This window comes from Pseudorca crassidens, chromosome 1, assembly GCF_039906515.1.
Source record: "Pseudorca crassidens isolate mPseCra1 chromosome 1, mPseCra1.hap1, whole genome shotgun sequence".
Classification (NCBI taxonomy): Eukaryota; Metazoa; Chordata; class Mammalia; order Artiodactyla; family Delphinidae; genus Pseudorca; species Pseudorca crassidens.
Genome location: NC_090296.1, coordinates 26,381,086 through 26,387,933, shown reverse-complemented (window position 1 = coordinate 26,387,933; position 6,848 = coordinate 26,381,086). Strand labels below are relative to the sequence as shown.

Below are 6,848 nucleotides of genomic sequence, written 5' to 3'. Positions count from 1 at the left end.
TATATATTTAAATGAATAACTTTTTATACTCTTTGTTACATGTTTATAATCAGTATTTAGTGGAAAATGTTTTGAAGTTTTTTTTTATTTCGTTCTTGGTTTGTTTGTTTTTGTTTTTTAACTTGGGTTAGAATTTTTCTTTTTGTACTGTTTCTTTAAAACAGAGTTCTTAGTAACAGAGGCAGTTCCTGAATTCAATTTTGTATGTCCAAAAAAAAAAAAAATGCATGTGGTACACCTGACCTACGGAACATCATAGCTTAGCCCAGCCAACCTTAAACTTGCCCAGAACACTTACATTAGCCTACAGTTGGGCAGGATCATCTCACACAAAGCCTATTATATAATGATATGTTGGATAGCTCATGGGATTTGTTGACTGCTGTACTGAAAGTGAAAACAGAACGGTTGTCTGAGTACAGAATGGTGGTAGGTATATCGCTTGTTGACCTTCGTGATTGCGTGGCTGACTGGGGGCTGCCCAGCATCACGAGGGGATCCTACCTGCACATCACTAGGCCGGGGAAGAGATCAAAATTCAAAATTTAAAGTAGGGTTTCTGCAGAATGCCTCTCTCTTTCGCACCATCGTAAAGTCAAAAAATCCTAAGTCGGAGACTGTAGGTAATCAATTAAATTTTAAAGAAACCCTGGGTGCCTACAAAGTAGGTTCCTAGTGCTCTGGTTAGTTGATTTTAAGGTGTTCTGTCAGATTTTAAACTTACATGTGACTCTGGGAGAAGCATTTTGCCAGCCTGCATTGGTTTTGATTACCTGGTTGCAGCTAACATGGATTTACTAACTCCCATATAAGAGACTGCCCTCGAGTGAAGACTCATTAGCCCCAAAGGAGAATAATTGGGGATTAAATCAAATTATGTCCTTTCCTAGTCAGTCATCTGCCAATAGCTCTTTCATCTGAAATGAAGGACATAATGGGTTTTTATATTTTAGAGAATATGTCAGTTTGCTTTTATTTTGTTCCAGATTTCTCTCCCCATAACCTTTTAATATATTTCTCTTGGCCCACTCCCTTTGCCTCCCCTGAATCTGTGTGATGCTGCCTCAGCTCTTCTCTGTGCACCGTGCTAGGAAGCTTCCTTTTTGGCAGAGAAGATGTTGCTGCGTGTTTTCTAAGGAGGCTCTTAGGTTGGTTTAACGTTACTTTAATGGTAAATAGCCATAGACCATGTAGATGTGGTGGTACTTTGTAAGGACTTTATTCTGGTCCCAGGCTCTGGGTATCATCTTTCATCCCCACCGGGAGAGAGGTAAGAGATGAGAAGAGGTCTGCCTGGGCGACACAGCACGAGCAGAGTGGCTGAAGAGAAAGAGGCAGCAGAAAGAAGCTTTATCTCAGTTCCCTTTATTATAAGAGAAGGGGAGTAGTCCTTGCTGTCCACTCGACATCCTGGGATTATGGTGAAGTACAAGAAAATGATGTCTCTAAAGTACTGTGAAATTGCTCCACAGAGCAAGGCAGCCTTCCTGCACGAAAGCCCAGCGATGGAATTCAAGTGATGACCTTCCACCCCTTAAGGGTTGTCATTTGCTTGGAACAATTAACGGTATTTTCTACCAAAATCACACTGACAACTAATAGGAAGAGAGTAAATCTCAACCCAGCCTTTGACTGGTTTCCTGGAAGGAGATATTCTGTGGGTCCATGGACTCCTGTGACCGCTCTGGCATTTTCCTCTCTTTGTTCTTGTGGCACGTGGCTTTCCTATCTGTTTCTCTTTCTGAAGGATGGTTATGCAAGGCATGAGAGAATTGCTTGAAAGAACAGTCTGTGTGGTTCCTGCCTCACATTACAGCATCTGGAGGAGATGAGAAAGAAAGAGAAAAGCCTGTGGAGTAACACAGTGAGTGGGTGGAAGCTGTTAGGAAATGAAAGGGAATAAAAACTGAAAGTAGGATCCCGAGGCCAGCCCGCGTGAGGGCCCAAGTCAGGTTGAATGATGTGCGTTTGGAGCGAGGCCTTCAGAGTGGCTTGAGAGCGCGAGAGTAAAAATAGCTGCCTTTAATCTTCCTAAAGCCTCACTTTATCTCAGGAATTGCAGGGGCCTTGGAGGAGTGCTCGCTAATTCTGGGAAATGTCTGTATAACAGAGGTGGGCCAGGGCCTCTGTTCTCCAGGGTCACCCGCAAGCCTTTGGCCTCTGGCTGGGCAGGTGGGAGTGCTTGGCTTGGAGCCTATCCTCCGTCTGGGGCCGAGAGCACGGCAGTTCCTGAGCCCTGGTCGAAAAACCCAGAGCTGCTCCCACTCGCACATAGTAAAACCATAATACCCCTCCAGAGAGCTGGGCTGAAATCACCATCTCTTCTGCTCACCCCGATACAAATTCATAAGTCGCCCCAGAGTCAGGGGAAGAGAAGAAGCTTAAAGATGCCCACAAATAAAAAACTGCACCTTCAGTAGGCCCTGCCTCCTATTTAACAAGTGCAGGAAAGTCTGGTTCTGGAGGTCAGGTGGTCCCCCTAGAGAATGATTAATTCTGACTCCCCTCTGTTCTTCAGCAAGGCTTCTTGCCTGTCACTGGGCTGCTCGGGAAATGCAGGTGTGTGTTCACTTAAGCAAAACACGGAGGAAGGGCAGTGAACCACCAAAACCAACAGCCCAGGATGCCCGCAGCTGACAGGGCAGTCCCAGGCCTGGTTTAGAGAGCGCGCTTTCACTGATGGTCCCGGAGATCCAGCAGGCCAGAGGCGCTGGGGTAACTTTAAGGTGAACGCCTTTTTTTAAAGCCTCAAGCCGATGCTTGTCTAGTCAAGATGTACTTGGAAGTTTATGCTGCTTGCATTCTTGAAGCATTTTCCAGGCTCAGTTACTCTGCGAAGCCCCTAGCTAGTCACTTACCAGAGTTGCCAATTGTACTCGTCAGGTCCGGCCGCAGTGACAGGACTGGCCTCCTGGCCCCGCCAACTGCAGGGCATAGGGAAACGTGGGAGAGCATGTACCCAGCTGTAAATGTCTCTGTTGCACTGATTTTTTTTTTTTTTCGGTACGCGGGCCTCTCACTGTTGTGGCCTCTCCCGTCGCGGAGCACAGGCTCCGGAGGCGCAGGCTCAGCGGCCATGGCTCATGGGCCCAGCCGCTCCACGGCATGTGGGATCTTCCCCGACCAGGGCACGAACCCGTGTCCCCTGCATTGGCAGGCAGATTCTTTTTTTTTTTTTTTTAATTAATTAATTTTATTTATTTATTTTTGGCCGTGTTGGGTCTTCGTTGCTGCGCACGGGCTTTCTCTAGCTGCGGTGAGCGGGGGCTACTCTTCGTTGCAGTGTGTGGGCTTCTCATTGCAGTGGCTTCCCTTGTTGCAGAGCACGGGCCCTAGGCGTGCGGGCTTCAGTAGTTGTGGCACGCGGGTTCAGTAGTTGTGGCACATGGGCTTAGTTGCTCCGCGGCATGTGGGATCCTCCTGGACCAGGGATTGAACGCATGTCCCGTGCATTGGCAGGCGGATTCTCAACCACTGCACCACCAGGGAAGCCCCTGGCAGGCAGATTCTTAACCACTGTGCCACCAGGGAAGCCCATCTGTTGCACTGATTTTTTAATTGAGGGAAACAAGCATTCTGGGACCCACAGACTCAGAGGTGAGCAGGCATCTGACAGCAGAGGTCAGCCCCATGGTAGGTCCCACTTTGGGGACCTTTAAAAATCCTCAAACGTGGTCCTCACTACTCAGATTTTTCACTCCCCCTACCCCCCTAAGATTTGTATTACTCTCAAACCCTGATCATTTCCACTGCTGAAAGCTTTAATGTTTCCTGAAGCTTACCTGACCAAGACATTACCATTGTTAACTTCGGAGTAACAAATACGTAAAATTGTCAATACATTTATGTCCCAGGTGCTGACTTAGTTGTAGGGTATGAAATGGTGAATGAAACAGACATGTTTCTTGCTTCTGTTCTAGTGGGAGGGTAGCAATGACCGTCAGTTAGTCAGTCTTCCCTTTGATGGTTTGGGTCTCACCAGGTCTTGTACATCCAGAGTTCTGTGTGTGAGCCTGGGCAAGGTGATATGGCCTACTCACTTCTACTTTTATTTCAAAGATTAATGTTTTGATAATTTTTGGCTTTAGCATCCTTTGATTAGGGCAAGAGCCCTTTATGTTAAACCACTAGCTGAGAACAGAAGTGTTGATAGAGGCGCAGTATATTAATTAGTTGGTAAGTTCACTCCAACACCCAGCACACTAGGAGAGAGTTCTAGAAAGTGGATTATCCTTCGGACTTCTGGGCTCACCCACAAGAGAACTGCGTCTGCTTTCCTCAGCCTCCCCCCAGCTGCCGCAGAAGCATTTACAAGACCCCAAGCGAGCCTGGGCACCTCTTTAAATTTTGCACCGTAGGCACCTCGCTTGCCTCACCCGAGGCCCAGCCCTGGCAGCACCAAACAGTTCCTGAGACCCAAGTCCTACAGAAAGACACACGTGGTCTCCCGCCTTGGGGCCCTCACAGCTGAGCCAGGAGATGTGACTCACGGGGAGAGTAGCAACAGCGAGGTAGTGTGGCTGGTGCCCAAGGTCAACTACAGACCAGGGTCGTAGGAGCTCTCCAAGGTCTCGAAAGGAACACAAGGCGAGTTGAGCTTCGAGCTCAGCCTTGGCGTTGGGTGGAGTTTAGATAAGCTGAGAGAAAGGGGAACAGCATTTTAGCCAAAGACAAGAGTCTGAGTAGAGGCATCATGGTGAGATGGAAATACAACTTTGGATCTGGTTTCTGTGTGATCCTGGCAAGTTACATACCCTTCCTGGGCCTCCTTTCCAAGTTTGTTAGATTACTATCTCCTCTGAAGGGTTACTGTGCCGTAAGGTGTGAAGTGTCTACTGCAGTGGCTCCACGTGGGGAGGGGGAGGGGGTGCTCAAGAAGCGGTAATCATACGATCGTTGCTGCAGGTAAAGCACGAAGTTCGAAGCTCGAGGGGGTAGGATGGAGCCAGCTGAGCTGGCCTGCATCCAGGGTCAGCCTATCACGTAGTCCTGAACGGGCAGTGAGCAGCCAATCAGCCCGGCTCCCTGCCGGCCTCCCACCCCCGGCTGCACCGAAAACAGAGCCCCTCCTTAGCACACACACTTGGCAAGCACGCTCTCCCAGCCTGTCCTAGGCCTCACCCCTCTTTATGCCTATACAGCCAGGGGGTGGGGAGCTATTGAGGAATCCGTATTGATTGCAGGCCCCACCCTAGCCAGGATCCTAATCTCACACGTGGCCCAGACCCCTAGCTGATGACTCAGCCTCCAGTCTCGGCACATTCTGTCCTCACACCTGTACGGGGTGAACTTCTTCAGACCCTCTTGCTCTGGTCACTGCCCTCTGCAGGCACCTCCAGGGCAGCGGGTCTAGCCCTGGCTGCATAGCGGAAGCCCTTGAAAATCCCGATGCCCGAGGCCACACCCCAGACCGATTCTGTCAGCTTCTCTGGGAGGTAGGACCTCCCCTTCCCTTTCCCCATCAGTAATTAAAGCTCCTCAGAGGACTGCGAATGTACAGACAAAAGTGGGAGCTCCTGCAATGGCTCCCCATCGTGGGCTTGGGTTTAGGGAGGGGCGGAGGAGAAGGGACTAGCCCTGCACTGTGCAGTGTGATCGGTAGCGTCGCCATCCCCTGGAGCTTGTTAGAAATGCAGAATCGGAGGACTAGCCGATTGTGAATCTGCACTTCTACCAGGTTCCCGGGTGATTCCTGCACACTGTCAAGCACTGGCACCAGCTTTTACTAGACGCTCACAGTGGTCCAGGTGGAGTGCCAGGTACACACATGCCATTTCATCTCAGCCTCACAGCCTCTCAGCCGTTAGCGCACCCTCCGACAAACAAGGAGACACCGGCCATTCGTTCAACAAATCCTTCCTGAGTGCCTAATATGAGAGAAGCTCCGTACTAGGGACTGGGGATCAAGAAGGGCGCTCCCCTGCCGGACTAGTGCTTAGAGACCAATGGGGTATGATGTCAGCGTTATCACTTAACAGCTGTGTGTTCATGGGTGACTTCCTTGGCCTCTCTGAGCTCCAGTTTCCTCTTCTGCAGCTCTGGGCTGTGGTCATGATTCAGTGATTTCCCCTAGGCCAAGTACTCACTCACCAGAAGGCTTGGATCTAGCGTGAGTTCAAGAATGGTTGCTATTGTTTATACTAGTAAAATACCAGCAGGTTGTGGGGAGGAGGGAGAGTGGGGTAGAGGGACACCAGGCCACAGTGGTGCCTGCGGAGAGGCGGCAGGGATGAGAGCGAGGTCGTGAACGCCAAGAACCTCCCAGGAGGTGATGCACCGGGGAGGAGCCGGGGTGTGGACAAGGCTGCCCTGTCCTCGCACTGCCTGGCGTCATTTCTCTGGATCAGGCTGGTTCTTCCCACTTTTCTGACGAGTAGATGAATCAGACCACTAGAAGCAGCATGAGTCTGGGCCTAGATCTCGCCCTTGGTCCCTTGAAGCCCTTTGTGGTTCCTCGAGGCAAGACACCGAGCAGCCCCTCCAGACCCGGGCTTGATTAGCCCGAGGTCCTCTCCTGCGCCCCACCTTGGCCTGCGGAGCGCTGGCGCCCCCTTACGGCGGAGCCGAGCCACGGCAGCGGGCCCTGGCGAGTCCCAGGCGTGCCAAGGGCGACGGGGAAGCGCAGCCAAGCCGGCTGAGACCCCGCCCCACGCGGCCCTGGTCCCACGGGGTGGGGCCCCGGCTGTGGAATTGCGGCCCGGGGCCGCGCAGGGGTCGGGTCCGCGGAATCGGCTTAGGGGTTTCGTGTTCCTCGGAGTCCCACCATTGTTTCCTGTAATTTAATTTTCTCTCCTGAAGGCGCTGCTAATTAAATCCTTTCTCCGGCGAGCCGTCGTCCCCCTCCCCTG

At 51.1% G+C, this 6,848-nt stretch overlaps 1 protein-coding gene across 4 annotated transcripts in view; it reads left to right on the top strand.

Annotated features, from left to right (window-relative positions):
• TMEM63C (transmembrane protein 63C) overlaps positions 1–6,848 on the top strand; it is a 135,115-nt gene that overhangs the window by 2,039 nt on the left and 126,228 nt on the right. The window lies entirely within an intron of this gene.